Source organism: Asterias amurensis, chromosome 1 (assembly GCF_032118995.1).
Source record: "Asterias amurensis chromosome 1, ASM3211899v1".
In the NCBI taxonomy this organism is placed as follows: Eukaryota; Metazoa; Echinodermata; class Asteroidea; order Forcipulatida; family Asteriidae; genus Asterias; species Asterias amurensis.
Window position 1 is genome coordinate 18,889,744 of NC_092648.1, and position 17,743 is coordinate 18,907,486.

A 17,743-nucleotide genomic window follows, 5' to 3' on the forward strand; every position below is an offset into this window, starting at 1 on the left:
GCCATTTTCCTCAACTTCCAAATGAAAAGACGACAATCCATATATGCTTCAAGAAAAGCTGCAAATGAGCAGCTAAAGACATTTCAAGAATTTGTTTGAAAAATAAATATGAACAAACAATTAAGGCTTATAATGGCATACAATGAAGAACAAAGCCATAACTAAATACCAGTGTTTTAGAGTTTTGAATTCATGGTCGTCCCTTCTTTAATTAAACATTGCAACCGCAACAAGCTTAAACTCTACCTGAACTTGGCATTGGTATCGAACCTGCTGTGGTCTGGTGACAGCAACATGACAATGCAAAACATGGCACGTCAAAACGAGACAGATGCCCTAGTTCATTCCATCAAGCTACTTATATTCGTCTGTATAATACAGGTCTGATACTTCATGGAGGCAACGAAGGCGTTTGCCTCCATGCCCCCTGGCCAATGCCTTGGTGCCCTTGAAATGCTACAGATATTAATATTTACAATTGACTCATGGGTAGCCTTTACCAGGGAGAAAGAAGTAGACATAATAAAAGTTATAATTGTGCCCAAACGTACGGAGACACGAAGGGCACGAGATAGTTTCGAAACAAATGTTTCTCCGTACTACGCAAACGTGGTTACAAATAAAATAATAATAGCCCTAAAGACTTAGGCCTAAGTCCATGATAACTTTCATGACTTAAAAAAAAAACACCTTTAAAGGTTAACTAGGGTCAACAGAGATACACAGGCTCACTAACTAATACTGACATCGTTGATGGATGGAAAATTTGTCTGTGTTTGAGCACAGTGTTGAATAGGTTAGTTGGAGACCATTGGAAATATTGATGCTATGATACCAAGATGCATGTGATCTTGCAAGAATCTTACACGACGAGGAATACACAATGCGCTTGGCATCAGCTGCATGGCATCACTAAACTGGTAAGCTTTGCTGTTAAAGCGAGGGTGTATCATTTCACATTAAACACATTATCATGCATCCATTAATTTGATGAGTTATTCAAGATAAGATTTGTTTTGATATTTTGATATAAACTTTTTTATACAAGGAAAAGGAATTGTACTTTCTAACATGACTAATAAAAATATTGAATTGACTTGATTATTTTGAGCTTGAGTCTTTACAAGGCAGGGAATACTTACATTACTCTACAGTGAAAAAAAAACTACTTAAGGAGTACATGGAGAACTGTTGGTAGTAATATAAAACATTGTGAGAAACGACTTAAATATGGCATAGTAAAAATACTACGATATTAAAAGTGAAGAGCCACAAATAAATCAAAATCTTCTCGAACAAAAAGACAACATCAAATTCATGTTTTCAAGAAAGCACTTAAAACATCTTTTTCCTTTTGTTTCTGTTTATTGCTTTACTGCTCATTTTGTTGAATTATTTGCATTGCTATTGTTTGTCTAAAGCGCTGTGGTCTAAATGAAATGGCGCTATATAACAACCCATTGTATTGTGTATATTATTGTATAAGTTGTATTGTATGTTTGTTTCAACCCACACCATGGCTTCACAGTGCAAGCAGCCTAATTCACTTAGAATATCACATTTTGAAACGACCCTCGTTTCTGATAGCAGCCAGCTGTTGTACTACTCAGTTTTAAGAAGAAGCTTTCCAGCATTGAACTTGGATTTATTCACTGTTGACATCATTGCGCTGCCAATGCAATACAATGACCACAGAGTCTGAGGGTTCCTAGTAGAAAGGAACTTCCACACTTTGGTACAGACACAACTAGCAACTGGCTTATAGTCTAGGTTCCAAGACCTTCGCTTGGATTGTTTCCCAGCCTCGCTATGCAGCGGACTTTTAGGATACAAGTTCATTATGTTACATTACGAGAGTATGAGATAGTGACGTCTTGGACCAAGACTAAGCGACTGCATGGCTATGTGTAGGTGGATGACACACGAGACTGTGTTTGACAAAAGTATCATTGTTTGACAACATTGTCAAACGTGCTGCTCGTGTACTTTTGTCTATTATTTTGAAAGCTGTCAAATGTGGTTATCTTTTATTTTGTCTGCCAGGAATGAATGTCACAAAGTTGGCGTGGTTATGATTTAGAGTGTGTGATTTAGAGGCTGGGAAACAATCCAAACAGTTATTGTGAATTTGATACCCTTTTTTCCAGTTTGGTACTTTAGAGCAAGCATGGAGGAAGGATTTCCTATGTAATTTTTGATTTGAAAGTAGTGTCACATCATTAGCTTTGGCCTGCTTTATATCTTTGAGCTACTTTTCCATAACCTGGTAGATAAATCAAGTTTTGAAGCAAGAAACTTTTGACTCTTAGCAACCCAAGTTGGCTATGATTCACTGTCTAATCACTTCAAATCTTTATTTGTGTATATGGGATTTGAGGCATTGCATGATGAGGTATCACTGTTTGGTTTGCGGTAACACCATGTGTGTGTCTACTTTCGTTATTTGGAGAACTGTATTGTTTTATATTCTAGTCCAGGCCGATTTGTCCGTCCATGTAGTAGTTAAAAATCAGGACAGTACTTTTCAGAACTGAGAAGTCTCCCGCATTCCGAAAATCTACTCCGCGGTAGTAGAATAAGAACCAAATCTACCTGGCATTGTACCGCAAATCATTATGTATATATTCATTTGTGTATAGTGGCCTACAATACATAAATCATTACCAATTAGTTCAACCCCCGCACTTATTAGTCCCACACCCAAGAACCCTAGTTTTGTCATTCTTATTTTCTTTAAATGTTGACAGGAATCTCTATTCTTAATTAAAGCGCATGTCTGGCCCACGTTTTTGCCGAAATAATTGTTTTACGTGTCAGAGGCTATGTGCATTTCGATGATGCAATACGTCATGAGAGAACAACTAAACCAAATGTAACACCATTGGAGTCATATAAATGAATGGGATTTGAGGCATTGCATGGTGAGAATGTATAATTTGGTTTGCGGTGTTTCTACGTATAATGTGTCTACTTGCCAGTTAGATTTCGTTCTTTTAATAGAAAACTGTCTTGCTATACTTGTATTCAACTACCGCCGAGTAAATTTTCGGAGTTTCTGGAGACTTCTCAGTTCTTAAATAAGCAGAAGATAGAAAATCGGATGGGACTACTACTACTTTAGCTTTGAATCGCTGTTAACTGCACTACCACGGAGTGAGTTCTTAATGTGTCTCAACGTTTCGACTAGCTTGCTCTAGCCATCGTCAGGATTCTTCCATATAAATGAAGAAACCAAATTAGTACATATCATTTAAATGGGCCAGAATGCCTAGATACAACAGTCCATCAACTGGTTCCATAAGGCCACACTGGTGCACAGCTGTTTCCCATCATACAATAGCACTCGGTTGGGTTGATGGGCAGGTCAAGGGCAAACATGACACGTGTAATTAATGTGGTAATTAAAGTCATTGAAATAATACTCATCATTTTAGGGGAGAAATACACGATCTTTTCTAACTGTGATGGGATAGATTTTTGTTAACTTCCATGTTTGGTAAGCGTACCCTAGGGTATAGGAAGGAAAGTTTTTTTAATCCAATTTGAATTATAGCCTATAACACATCTTTTTCTAACAGCTCGCCGTTGCTTGTTACCAAGTAATTTTTTTTTGCTAACGATTATTTTGAGTAATTACCAATAGTGTCCAGTGCCTTAATAAGCAGAACATATTGCTCATTAGTTCCAATTAACAAACAGTTGCAGGATACCAGCCACAGATGGTACATGTGACCATAGAGTATCTTATGATGTGACGTGGTATTTTGGTGGGTAACCTTTATACTGCAAGCACAATGTTTGAGCGCCTTTCTGTGCTGAAGCAACTTTTATTCAATTGGACAATGGTCCTGAAAACTACTAAAGGTGAATTATATTCATAGGCCTATACATCTTCATTAACAGTGAGTAGGGATTCATGTCACAATTGATCTATACAAAAGGTAACAACACCCTGACAGTGGACACTAATGGTAATTGTCAAAGACCATTCTTCTCCATTGGTGTGTCTCATCATATACATAAAATAACAAACCTGTGAAAATTTGAGCTCAATCGGTCATCGAAGTTGCGAGATAATAATAAAAGAAGAAAAAAAACCACTCTTGTCACACAAAGTTGTGTGCGTTTAAATGGTTGATTTCGAGACCTCAAGTTCTAAATCTGAGGTCTCGAAATCAAATTTGTGGACAATTACTTCTTTCTCGAAAACTATGGCACTTCAGAGTGAGCCGTTCCTCACAATGTTTTACACTATCAACCTCTCCCCATTACTCGTTACCAAGAGAGGTTTTATGCTGATAATTATTTTGAGTAATTACCAACAGTGTCCACTGCCTTTAAGTGATGAAAGTAAGCAGGAAATCCATTTTGTGTTATATGGAAGGAAACTAAAATCGCAGTAAGTCACAAACTTTCAGAGCAGCAAGCTTCCATTCACGTTTATTTCCCCCTATATTATTGTTGTGCTGACATGTATTCTTGCGTAAACATGTCAAAGTAACAAGGAGTGTACTTTTGAATGATCGTGACCAGTTATCTCCACAGACCTATGCCTGTATCCCATTACAGTGTGTTGGTTCCTCAGTGATTATCATTTCATAATAAAGAAGGTGTTAATCTCGTATGACCTTGAATATTTCACAGAATCGACACTGCTAAATATCTGGTCAACAAACTTCATTATCTTCAACCATCATTATTATGACAGACATGTAGGGCACATATATTCATTATTTTTATGCGATTGATTTTTTAATTTTTCCTGCCATAAGTAAAGCTGTGTTCATGCTTTACTCTCTGTGCGAGCATTACAGATGGATCAATATATAACATATGGTGACATAGAGTATAGAATGAACAGATACAAATCACAGTTGTGTACTCGCTGTAATTGTTCCCGCCCTTTTCACATTTGCTTCACTTGGTGGCAGTGAATACTGTCTAACAATATAACGTTGAAATGGTTTTTCCATCAGAGGGATGCGGAAGATGTTTTGTTATTGTTGTTGTTATTGTTGTTGTTGTTGACGTCTCTTGGTAATGTCGTTTAAGTACTTGGTTTAAATTTGTCTGATTGGTGTTACCCATAACAATATTTCACGATTCTTATAAGATATCTAAAAACATACCACCTATGCTCTGCTGTATTATTCTAGTTCACAAGGCTTCAGGCGTGAAACCTTTCCCAAGCATCTGAAAGCACACAGTTCTATGCAACAAGGGTGTTTTTTTCTTTCGTTGGTTTCTAGCAACTTCAATGACCATTTTGAGTCCAACCTTTCTCAGGTTGGTTACTTTTCGCATATGTTGGGATACACTAAGTAAAGATACTGGTCTTTGACAATCCCAAAAGTATACCCTGCCTTTCGTACGTATTGATTGTGCTTCACACAAACTGCCATCATGGGATGGCGCACCGTAACAGGGTCAGTCTAGCCTCTTTTCAAGGTACATGTATATAACCATGTAGGAAGGAATCCATGGTATAACCTAAATACTCAAATTAATCTAGCATGTTGGGAAGGCTAATCACATCAATGGTATACCTTGTCTTCATTTTCAAATTCCAAATTGTTTCTGCACAGCATAAACAAAAAACATGAACATTACATGGGACTGCTTAATACAACCCAATTATTACCTGCAATGTGCATCCCTTACTTTGGCCTACTTTTTCTAATCATTTTTTACGTGAGCCCGTTCTTTATTTAGAGGAGTTGGCCTGGTCCCAGACCCTCCCTGGAGAGCGTGCATGGTGCGCGTGGTGCGCTGGTAGCGTGTGCCTGACACACTCCTAAGAAATAGTGGATCAAATTGCATATCTTCTGATGATTGAATGTCATATTTTTACAGGGCCACTTGAAAATAAACTTACGTTTGTGCGAGGTCAAACACGCCATAATCTGCAGCTAGGAGTTATTTGTTTTGCAGAACCACGGGATTTTGTAGAAACAGAAAACAACTTGGAAAGTAAGTTGTGAATGGGAGAGGGGACATTGGGGATCTTCAAAACTGTATAGCTCACGTCTACACAAAATTTTAAGGTTTTGAGATTTCACAAACTTTACCAACTTTACAGAGGTTTTCGATCGTGTTTGTTCAAAGTAAAGTTTGCTGTATTCGGTAAGACAAATTGGTGATGAAAAGTAGACCTACGCAATGAACTAAGCAATGCTTTTCAGATGCTGGCGTTAAAACAGGAAACCAGTGACAAAGTAGACCATCACAACCAATCAAATCAGACTTCATTGACTCTCGGACTTCAATAAATGCCACACCTAAGAAAACATGTAGCCTATAAATATGGCACAGAAATAACCTAGTTTTAAAATCATTGAATAGGCCTACGGTTGAAAAGATCCAAGTACACCCCCAAAGTGACGAGATATCTTCTTCCAAGAAAATGATTCTAAATGAAACCAGTTTTGTGGCAAAGCAACTTTTGTAAGGATTCTTTTAACCACCACAGACAACTTATGGGCTTGAGCTTCCACTGAAATCATTTCCATGCTAGTATTTTGGATACTTTTTGGAAACCGGGTCAAGACAGTTCTTTCTGCAACGAATTTGGACAATCGATCTCAGGTCTGCACATCGGCCTTAATGCTTCGTTTTTGAAACGGCAAGGGCACCAAGGCATTGTCTCCTTGGTAAAAGGCACCCTCAAGAAATTGTAAATTTCTACTGTTAGCATTTCAAGGGCACCAAGGCAATAATGAACAGGGGCACGGAGGCAATCGCAACCGTTGTCTCCGTGAAAATAGCAGGCCTGCACATCAATGGTTGCTCCCTTGGTAAAACCGTGGATGTAGGATACAGTCCTCCATGCATTACTCTATGAGTCCTCCGTGTAGTGTTTTTCAGCAACTGGGAACACGTGCAGAGAACCAGTAACAACCAGATCGGAGTAAACATATCGCTCCCACCCGATTGACCCCCGCATTAGAGCTACACAGAGATACGTGTTAACTACACATGTCATCAGCTATAGATGAGCCCGAGTCATCATGTAGCACATTACTGCATTGCTTGGTAATTAGTCCACGAGACCGCACTTTGCAGAAGGTTTAGCGCAGTTTGATGCTCCACTGATTGGCTGTGAGTGCACCTGGGATCTATATTGCGTACATCAGGCCAGGTTTACTGCCTTCAAGCATTATCATCATGTATAGTGAGGGCCTAATTAATGATGGTCACCTGGCCTGGGCTTTACTAGTTGGTGTTACTATATTCAGAGAAATCAAAACTTTTTGTTCGAATTTGTTTTGACCAGTCTATTTATCTCAAATTTAGATTTTTAAATATTGACAGAGTATTTTTTTTAATACACCCAAAATAGGCCTCATTAGCCTATATACTGAAGAACAAAGTGATGGCTAAAAATGACGCATATAGTTCAGATCAATGTTCTCCAAGCTCAGGGAAATATCAATGGTTTTTCCTGGCTTCCCAACATGCAACAATGCCGTTGAGGAATATTTAGCCATTTCGAATCATTCACGGAGGAGTGTTATCGAAATTCGAAACAAGTTGAACAATAGACATACCAGCCAAGACGATCTGTGAAATTAATTTGGTGGGCCTAAACGTTTAATATTTGATTGAGAAACTACCTTTCTCAAAAACTACGTTACGGGAGCCGTGTGTTATACTATCAACAGCTCCCCATTGCTCGTTACCAAGTAAGTTTCGATGCAAACCAAATCCTTTAAACCATAGAGCAAGGGTTAAACAAGCGGAGCAATTAAATAGTCGAGTCTATCCAAAACTACATCAACGGTCCATGAAGTTCAGCAAAGTGGTTCCAGAAAGTTTCGGACCATACTTGGACCTCCAACACTTCCAACTTATTCCAACCACACCACGTATTACTTTCAAACAGGAAGGATACTTAATGGTAATTGGGCAATTCATTTCCGGAAATACTCCATAAATTACAAGCGCGTTTCTCCTAAAACCAGAGAGTCTGGTCTGGTCATAATAATTAACTGCTTTGATGAATGGCAGGAGAGAATGCACTTCACTTCCTGTCTTTAGGAAATAGTATCCGCCCATTAAAGGCACTGTACACGATTGGTAATTACTCAAAATAATTGTTAGCATAAAGAAATTACTTGGTAACGAGCAATGGAGAGCAGTTGATAGTGTAAAACATTGTGAGAAACGGCTCCCTGTGAAGTAACGTAGTTTTCAAGAAAGAGGTAACTTCTCACTCAAATATAAAAAACTTCAGCCGAAGCCTTTTGTTATGCATCTGAGGCACAAAAAGTAATGCAGCAAGGGTGTTTTTTTCTCTCGTTATTCTCTTGCAAACTCGGTGACCAATTGAGTCCAAGTTTTCACAGGTCTGTTACTTTATGCATAATATGTTGGGATACACCAAGTGAGACTAGGGCCTACCTTACAGAGCTATAACAATTACCAAAGGTGACCAGTGCCTTTAACGCACAACAGTCGGTAACTAGGAACAGCAGTTTGTGAGAATGCGAGGTGATCTTCACAGAGGAAATTGGAACGATTTACAAAACAGCACATGATGATCCAGTTGTGTCAACTGACATCTAAAATCACAATGTATTACGACAGACCCGAGCCCAACCTTGATGCAATTGCATCATCATAGAGCAAGGGTTATACACTCAGGGTTGGGCTATGTTACACACTTTCTCATTATTGACACATCTTGAAAAAAATACTTTAGAAAAGAAGCTATAAAACGGCGGCAATCTTCCATGTCCTTCGAAGTAATAGGCATACATCTTGATACTTGTTAAAGTAGGCCTCTCCAATAACCTTGGAACCACCATTCTTCCTCCATGATGTTTCTGAACAAAGACATGAAACGTCGCAATTGGAAGTGTAACAATTATCCATTCATGTAAAAAATGTCTATGTAGGCCTACATGTACAAAACATCTCCAAACAAGATTTGTTGGATAATTACCAAAGAGTGCTTTGGATACCTTTTATGGGCTTTGCACTTTCTGGGTCATTGAGCGATCCATCAAAGGATATTGTCAATTTATCACAAACATATTTCATCAGAAAAGAAAAAGGTATCAGGGCCTATCACATCGACAGCACTGCTGTTCTGGAGTGTGTCCTGTAGGCCATTAAGGAGCAAAATAAACCATTAACTAAGAACATCATTGCACGGCACTGGGGTGATTCAATCCCCAACAGGAAATTAACAACATCTTTCAGAACTTGGGGTGACATCTTGGCGCTCATTATGCCCTGGGTCCAATTTCATAGAGCTGCTTCCAAGCACAAAAAGTAGCTAAGCACAACCAAATTATGCTTACACAAATATGGTTACCAGCTAAAATACTCATGTGACACATAAAACAATCCATGACTGGTGTCCTGCATATTATTTGCTCGGCCGAACAAAAAAATAAGGTTACCATACCAATTTGCTGCTCAAGAAAAATATTCCATTAATATTCACATATTCGTATAGTACGTTTAAAAATAACACCAGAAACACAACGTGTTTGTTTCTTCTTTTTTTGTTTATTTATTACAAAGCGAGACTGATCCGTCAGTTGAAGTCAAGTTCATCTTATATAATTACTGCCACATCTTCAAATATACATTATGGGCGAGTCGGGTACAGCTTTGAGGAGATTGAGATGGTTAAAAGCTGCCCTACCCCCCCCCCAAACCAATCCTTACCCCTCCGAAAAAAATACACTAAAAAAAGATGCAAAAAAAAAAACCCAGTACAAAACACCCAAACACCACCTCCAAAGAAACACCGTGTCCATCCCGAGGCCTGTATTCGTTTTTGAAAGGGCATGGGCACAACGAGGCATTTCCTCCTTGGTGAAGGACACCCTATACTGAGGAAAGTGTAAATGTCTACAAGAGTACACCAAGGGCACCAAGGCAACCACTAGGGGGCATGAAGGCAATATCGCCGTTGTGCGCCTGTGTGAAGTACCAGACCTGTATCCCTAAAAATGGGCTTAAAATATTTGCTCCCAACAATGTTCAAAACGTCAGTATCCTCTCCAAATCAGCACACGCTCCTTTACAACAAAAACAAATTGTTGTGTCAAATGTGTGGTGCTGATGTAAAATATACGAAAATATACTAACAAAAACATCAAATACTGTTGAGTCAAAATGTACAGATAATAATTTAGAAAAAAAACCCGCAAAAATGAATGATGCAAGTAATAGTACCAATATATCGTGTCACACAGGACAAATGAATATCATTTCTTTCCATGAGTGAGATAAATAAATCAAATCCACATTGCTGGTAATAAATTCATTCGTAACATCATGCATATTTACTTGATACAAAAAAATGCATCAAACAAACAGTAATCAAAGTGAACCTTATAAAAAATAATCCATTCCGATTTACAGCAAATGATACAGATTCTTTTCAATACAATTATAATACCATGTTTCTCTGTGGTGCCAAACAAATGGATACTCCAAAAACTGCCTTTCGAAAAAGGCCCGTTATAAAAAAAAATAAAAAATAACCCCGAAACAAGAATAACAAAACTTTTACACTCGTCGTCTTTAAAAAAATCTACTTTTCTCATGCCATCTGTATTATCCTAGTGTGAAATACCATCCCTCGTTAAAGCGCACAATGAAACATCTTGTTAAACTTCTGCTGAACTCCAAACCAAAAACATTACATCAGCATTTCAGAGGAAGGCATCACTGCCAGGGATGATGACGTACTTATCTCTCAAGTATAAATACTCCGAGTGGTGACTTAAACTTAAAGGCACATGACACCTTTGGTAATTGTCAAATACCAGTATTCTCACTTGGTGTAGGTCTATGCCCCAACATATGCATACATACATACATATTTAAGATGCATTATAAATAATTTAATAAAAGGCTTCAGTTGAAGTACTTCAGAGGGAGCCATTTCTCACAATGTTTTATACCATCAACAGCTCTCCAATTGTTCGTTACCAAGTAAGTTTTTATGCTAACAATAATTTTGAGTTTAATACCAATACAGTGCCTTTAAAGCCTCAACCTCTTCTACAGCTATTTCTCAGCTTTCCAAAGAAGCTAAAGCTGATTTTCTTGTTTGTGAATCTTCAATGATGTACCAATAAGAACCATGTTTACTTTGTGCTTGTTGAGGTTCGCTGGGGGAAAATCTGAAATAACTCGGGTTGGACTCGAACCTATGACCACGAGCATTCTACAGCTGTCTTAATAGTCTTGATTCAAGACGGTTTTGTGTATAGGTCACCTCAACGGCTGTTATTACGATAGATTCGAAAAGATATCAAACAAATAGCACCCTCTGTTGACAGCTCGTATGAGAGATATGCGGCAAAAACAGAACTAGAGCCTGGAGGAGCAGGCTAATGCCTTAAACATTGGCTCAACTAGCTTGCCCGAGATGAGGCCAGCAAAGCCCCATACAGGGGCATTCATGCACCCCAACCCCGAAGTATTAAGTAGTTTCAAATAAACTTCCACCCATTCATGATCTGAAAATGATATCAAACATGCCGAGTCAACTTTCCAATCTTTATGCAAGACTTATTTCAACCTCAAAGGTACTAAAAAGAAGATGTTGACATGTTCTTTTTCTGAATTGATAAATTTCTAAGATAACAAATAATATAAGCAATTACAAGAAACTTAAAACCATTCTGTTTTTATTGAAGGCATTTTCTTATAAAATAATTACCGTTTCAGTTACATTGTCAAATAACGGATTTATGCAAGCATAAATATATCGGATTGGCATATTACTTTGTATGCCGTCCTGTCATGAAGTAATATCTTTAATTGGAAGCTAACTGTTCCTTTGTAGCTTACAGACCTATATTCAAGTATTCTTAAAACTAATGTGCACAAGAAATACGTGCACAGCACAAAGCTTTCCATTCGTGTCAAATTTTACTCTTAATAAATACCTACATTAAAAAAGTCCCATAAACAAAGGTTAACAAAAAAGATCGATGGTGTATGCATTACCATGCGCTACCAATGGCTAGCTCATAGACTAACCCATAATTATGTTGTTTACACTTTGACAATTTGTTCCTTTTTCCCGAAGCCAAGTTCATAATTCTGGATGTCATCTTTATTGAAATCATGGATGTAGTAAAACCACACAACGAATCTGACATCTGGTCATCTCGTCTTGTATCATGAAAAAAGTATCAGTTCGAGCCAGACGTCTGGGCTAAGAGTCCATCTGGGTTCGGCCATGTCTGTGCTCATTCCACTGCCAGTTCATCTACTGCACCGGCTGTTTAGTTACTAGTCTTGGCTCCAGGACCAATAGATGCATTGGGAGCAGTTGTCGGCTCATCAGACCAACTTCAAAGCTAGCCGGCCATAGGGGTCACGCAGAGAGCACTGGGTTATTCAACTTGGTGATCTTTTACGCCAGTTCATCTACAAATCAAAACGTCTTCAAGCCGGTGCTTTACTTCTCAAAGACATCCAAGCCATGTTAATATAGACTTTAATTCAGAACCCAAAGTGATAGTCGAACCGACATTTGCAAATTAATTTGCAAAACGGTCTTGTAATGTGAAATGCCCAAAAGGAATTGGACCCGAGCTACTTCAAGACAAATTTTCCCTCATTGAATCAGTGTGATGGGATTCCATCTTGAGCACTAAAACAAGGTAAGAGTTGATCAAGTTCCTCCATAGTAAAAAAAAAAAATCCTCCCGGAGTGACCTTAAAACATCTGGGTTATGAGCCCGGTTTAGAGAAACAAAATGTCCCACATCTTAATTCGGCAGATCACTAGCGCATGTTGTGCACACAAAGACATCGAGAGCAGCTTAAGACACAAACAGCGTGTCAATCAACCTAGTTTCAAACTCCCGCTGAGTAATATGAAGGGAGGGACAAAATGTCCTTAGTGTGCAAGATTTGTCATCAAATGATAAGACTGTCAGTGGGATTTATAAATCCGAGAGTCAGTTGACGGGAGGGGGTGGGGCAGGTGATGGTTGAGGGAAGGTTCAGTTTTAAGTTGGGGGGAGAAACTAATAAAGTGAAGAGTTGTCAGGAAGACTTCTGTGAAGTGATTTAATTGTACAACATAAGAGAAGAAATAATAAAGGAAGCGTGTTGAAACTGCCACAAAGAAAACCGACATACTCAGCTGGAAATAAATATTAACATGTGTAATTCATTGGTGTGTACAAGCACTACTTCAATTAGTTAATTATACTATTGGAACTTGGCCAAGCAATCTGAAGATAAAATGTAATAGATACAATTCCTAAGATAACATGGGCATGTATAATATGTGGATCACTGACATGTTACACCACCTCCAATCCATTATACCATTACAATTGATACTGCAAGCTTTGATTTAAGTTCTCTCATGATATCTTGAACAGTGTTTCTGACGGGAAAAGTGAATACTTTCAAGGGGTGGATTTCACACAGAGTCAATACTAGTCTCCCGAGTTAGCCTATCTAAGTAATAGCCCTTAAGTTTTTAATATCTCCTAGGGTCCTAAATTAGGACAAGTCCGAGGACAAGTCCTAACTCTTTGTAAAACGTACCTCTGATGTCATCTTTTAAAAGCATTGGCAGGAATTCTATAAAAAAAAAATGAAAAGCTTGTCAACAGGCTGTCCGATAAGTAGGGAAAGAGTTTCTTTATTCTAAAAAAGTTTAAATTTTATGTTTTTCAAGATGAGAACACAACCTTTTAGAGCTATTTTTCGCAGAGTAATATATGCAAAGTAATATATGAGAATGATATCAAACAATGCACAAATCAAAAGAATTTAATGTCCATAAAGAAAGAAGAAGTGCAGCTTTGACATAAAGACCATGTTTACACTCTCCACTTGAGTAGCAGAAAACACTGTAAACAGAGAAGCACAATTTAGAGAATGCAATTTCTTTGCCGTCCTACAAAGTGATATTGCTTTCCATCACACTGAAAGAGGATCTGGGATAGTTTCCACAACCATTTAATGGAAGAATTCCTTTGTACTGGGTCGAGACATATCAAGCTACACTGGTTGCACTGCCGTGTAGTGGAGGGAAGGAACCCACAACAGAGTGGGGGCACAGTGCCAAGGTCTTGGGTTTCCTTCGGACTTTCAAGAACTTGAAATTCCAATCGCAGTTTTGGTTCTTGAGAGCTGCAATAGCCCAATTTTGACAACAGGAGAGTACTGGACTTTCTTCAGTTCATTACAGCATACTATTTTATGAACCAGAAATAGAATCTGATTGGGGCATATCGCATAGACTACCTACAAGGGTGTTACAACTATGGTGGCCAAAGAGGTACATTCCCCAAAACAAATTGAAGGGGGGGGGGTGCTTCCTTATGCTCCGCCTTGAGAAACCAAAGAAATAAACCTTCATGCATTAGATGTTACTCGCCTATAATAATTGTGACAAATCAATGACTTGCATATTTTATAAAAATTATACTTAATCCAATATTTTACTTTTATGCAGCAGCTCAACAAATCATCACAAGGCAAATTCATTTGATAATTGTCAGTTGACCAGTTTTTTGTTGAGAGAATGAAAGTTCAGGATTCGGACTCGTCTCTTTTGTTGGTGATCGTTCCGTCATCTTCCCGAGTACCATCTTAGATTTTCCAAACACCATCTTAGATTTCCCGAGCACCATCTTAAATTTGTATGTAAAAGAGTTACAGGAGGCAGGGTCAGTTTTAACTCTTCAATAACAGAAAGTCCTGTTTTCTTGGAGTGGTGATCATTCCATCATCTTCTGAGTATCTTAATATCGTACTTAGAGAGAAACAGTTTTACTCATCGGTAACAGAAGGTCCTGCTTTTTATCCGAGTAAGTTGTGGAATTGATGATCTGGAAGTCAGGAGGTCCGAGATCTGAGATGATCCCAGCATCTTAAGGAGGCGGGGGAAACTGTTGTCTTGGGAGATCCTGAGGAGAAGCAGCCCAGAGTGCCACATTCTGATGATGTTAACGATGATGATGATGACGATGATGATGATAATTAGGCTGTCGATGATAGTGAGGATGTATGATGGTGAGTAATGATGTTAAGAAGGATGCAGTTCAAGTATGCGGACCCCTCCCTTCCCCTGCGAGGAGTCCTGGTTGGTCTGGACCAGCACTGATGGGTCACAACCTCTCCCTGGGTACAGGCAAATAAATGCCGTCAGTCATCATCGTCCTTGACAGCATACCTCTGCAAAAAGTCAAATCAACCAAAACATCCCATTAAAATACAATTTATAATAACAAAAAAGAAGAAATGTTGCTATGGCAACCTCCAGGATGAGTTATTTAGGGCATGCATGCTCCAAAATGGATGGGCGAGGGTCGAGGGTGTGAGGCTTGGAGCAAGGAAAAATATCAAAAGTCACCCTATCAAAATGCGGAGGCCACAACCCCAAGGCGAAGAAAGATGATCAGGGGGAAAAGGCGAAATGGCACGCTCTCTCTCTCTCTCTCTCTCTCGTTCGAAAAACTCTTTTCAAGACAAAAGGTTGCTTGCGTACAACGTGATCAGTCAATGCCAGAAATCAAACTTCAACCAAAATTTTCTGACTGTGGATTGATTACACAACATTAAGACAGACCGTTAAACTCTTCAAGAGTAAAACCTGGCACTCTCAGTCTCAGGATAACAGAGGTCAGGATTTTATTTCATTTTAAGGAAGGTTACTTAGAGATGTTCTGATTACAAAATGTCCTTTGCTTCGGTTGAAGTCATGCCAGTCAATCAGCATTTAGCCAATCTGTATTAGCCTGTCATGAAATTAAATTTAGTTTAACTACAACAGCTACAAAGATTGCTTCTTCGGGCACTAAGTACCATGTCCAAGATGAAAGTCCACTGTTTCTCTTTTTTAATTTCTTTCGGAGTCAAAAATGATTGTCTTGTCGCGGCCGAGGGGTTAAGAGCACCATACTCAAGCTTTGGTATTTCTGATATTACCACAGAGTGGGTTCGAATCCAGGTCGTTTCACTTGAACAAGATACTTAATCATAATTGCTTTTACACTAATTACTTTTCCATAATTGCTTTGTCCTTTGCATTGAAAATTAAGCTGTCTAGACTCGTAGTGCTTGTAAAGCACCCAGAACACTCATGGTGGAACAGTAGGAGATGCTTCTGGTTTACACAGCAAGCACGCTTGCAAACTACGAGCTACAGTGATAGCCTATGCGGCAAGGGTAGCTTTTGAGACCTCCGTGATTCCAGAGTGTATGTTAGCAGCAGTGGAGAGGGGAGGGTGGGAGAGATTGTAAGAGGAGCAAACAATGGATGTAGTAATGCACAAGACGAAGGTGAAGAACAACTTAACTTTCACCAAAACCACATTTATACATGCACCATTTACAAATTTAAAAACTCACATAAACATGTTTATGTATCCATGAAAGCTTTGATATAAATGGCTTTGGGATAGAGGTTTGGTGGTCATGGATGGCCCTCGCTACTTATTGCTGACCCTCTTGAACCAATCTAGTGATGGGTCATGGCAATTTAGTTACCTAAGTAAGTAAGTCAGTATCTCTGACAAGGAACAGATTGGAAGGAGGGGCTGGCAAGGCTATTATATATCAAGGATGTAAAAGACACCAGGCAATGGTGGTCCAAGAAGAAGAAACTGACCAGACATTATTTTAGCAGGGACAGCCATCCATCCCTGTCAACTGACTGACCACAGAGTACACCACATGGTGACTGGTCAGACAAGGTGTTAATAGATGATGATGAACCTAAGCCTAGGTGACCCAGCAAAGGTCAAAGCGATAAGAGTTAGATTTGAGTAATGTCTGGTACAATGACTTGCTTACTCAAAATGTACAGCTTTCATATTGGAAGTGTTGTGGCCGAGCGCTTAAGAGCACTGAATACAACTCTGGCGTTTTTATTCAGCAGAGGTTTGAGTCCCAGTCGTGACACTTGTGTCCTGACTCCTAACAAAGCAAGACACTTAACCATTGCTTTGTCCTTCTGATGGGACATACCTTGCAGGAAAACATACTATGGGCTTTGATATGCCCCTTTAGGGATGTGATAAAGTGCTATAAGAACAGAGTTGCTATGCCAAAAAGTTCGGGGCAAGTTTTTGTATAGCAACCTCCAGATGAGCAAACCATGGTACCACCATCCATTCAGAATTGTGTATGGGTGTTTACCACCTCTAACGTAACTATGCAAAAGATTGCCCCTAATCATGTGACATAGAAACTGTTTTGAGGATTTCAAATTTAAGTGGTAACTTGTGATCAAGCATGTCATTGTACCAGACAATATTCAAATCTAACACGCAAATGGCTTATTGCAAAGAAATGTCATGAAAATACCGTTAGTGTGTGTTTGTTCACGCTACCAGTAACACCGAGCTCATACATCTACGTATCGTTCAAAGTCCCAACCAAAACAATGAGAAGTGAAATCCTAAATGAACAAACTTCTGAAAACCGAAGTTAATTTTTGACAAGGGGTGTAGCAGTTTTCAGAATTTATGGATGACCTTCGATACCCTACCATCATCATGGGATCTACTTTCAACAAATAAAATCACCACCAAGCTTTAGATTCCGATAAATTGGGGCAGTTGTCTCCAGTAGATTTACAGCATCCGAGGGAATCTCTGGAATAAATCCTCCTCAGAATGCAGAGTATTTCTCAAATTGGGCCGGCGACTCCTGATCTTGGTTTTTAATCCAGGCAAAAAACCAACATCATAAAAAAATGAGATAATTTGTGTCATCTTCGGTCAGAGGATAAGAC

At 38.8% G+C, this 17,743-nt stretch overlaps 1 protein-coding gene across 4 annotated transcripts in view; it reads right to left on the minus strand.

The window, feature by feature from the left end:
* Positions 1–9,526: 9,526 nt before the first annotated feature.
* Positions 9,527–17,743, minus strand: part of LOC139934374 (chromatin-remodeling ATPase INO80-like) — a 133,146-nt gene continuing 124,929 nt past the window's right edge. For all 4 annotated transcript variants that reach the window (XR_011785780.1, XM_071930798.1, XM_071931522.1 and 1 more), the window contains one exon: positions 9,527–15,180. The gene's annotated coding sequence lies outside the window, so the exon portion shown is untranslated. The remainder of the gene's footprint in view (positions 15,181–17,743) is intronic.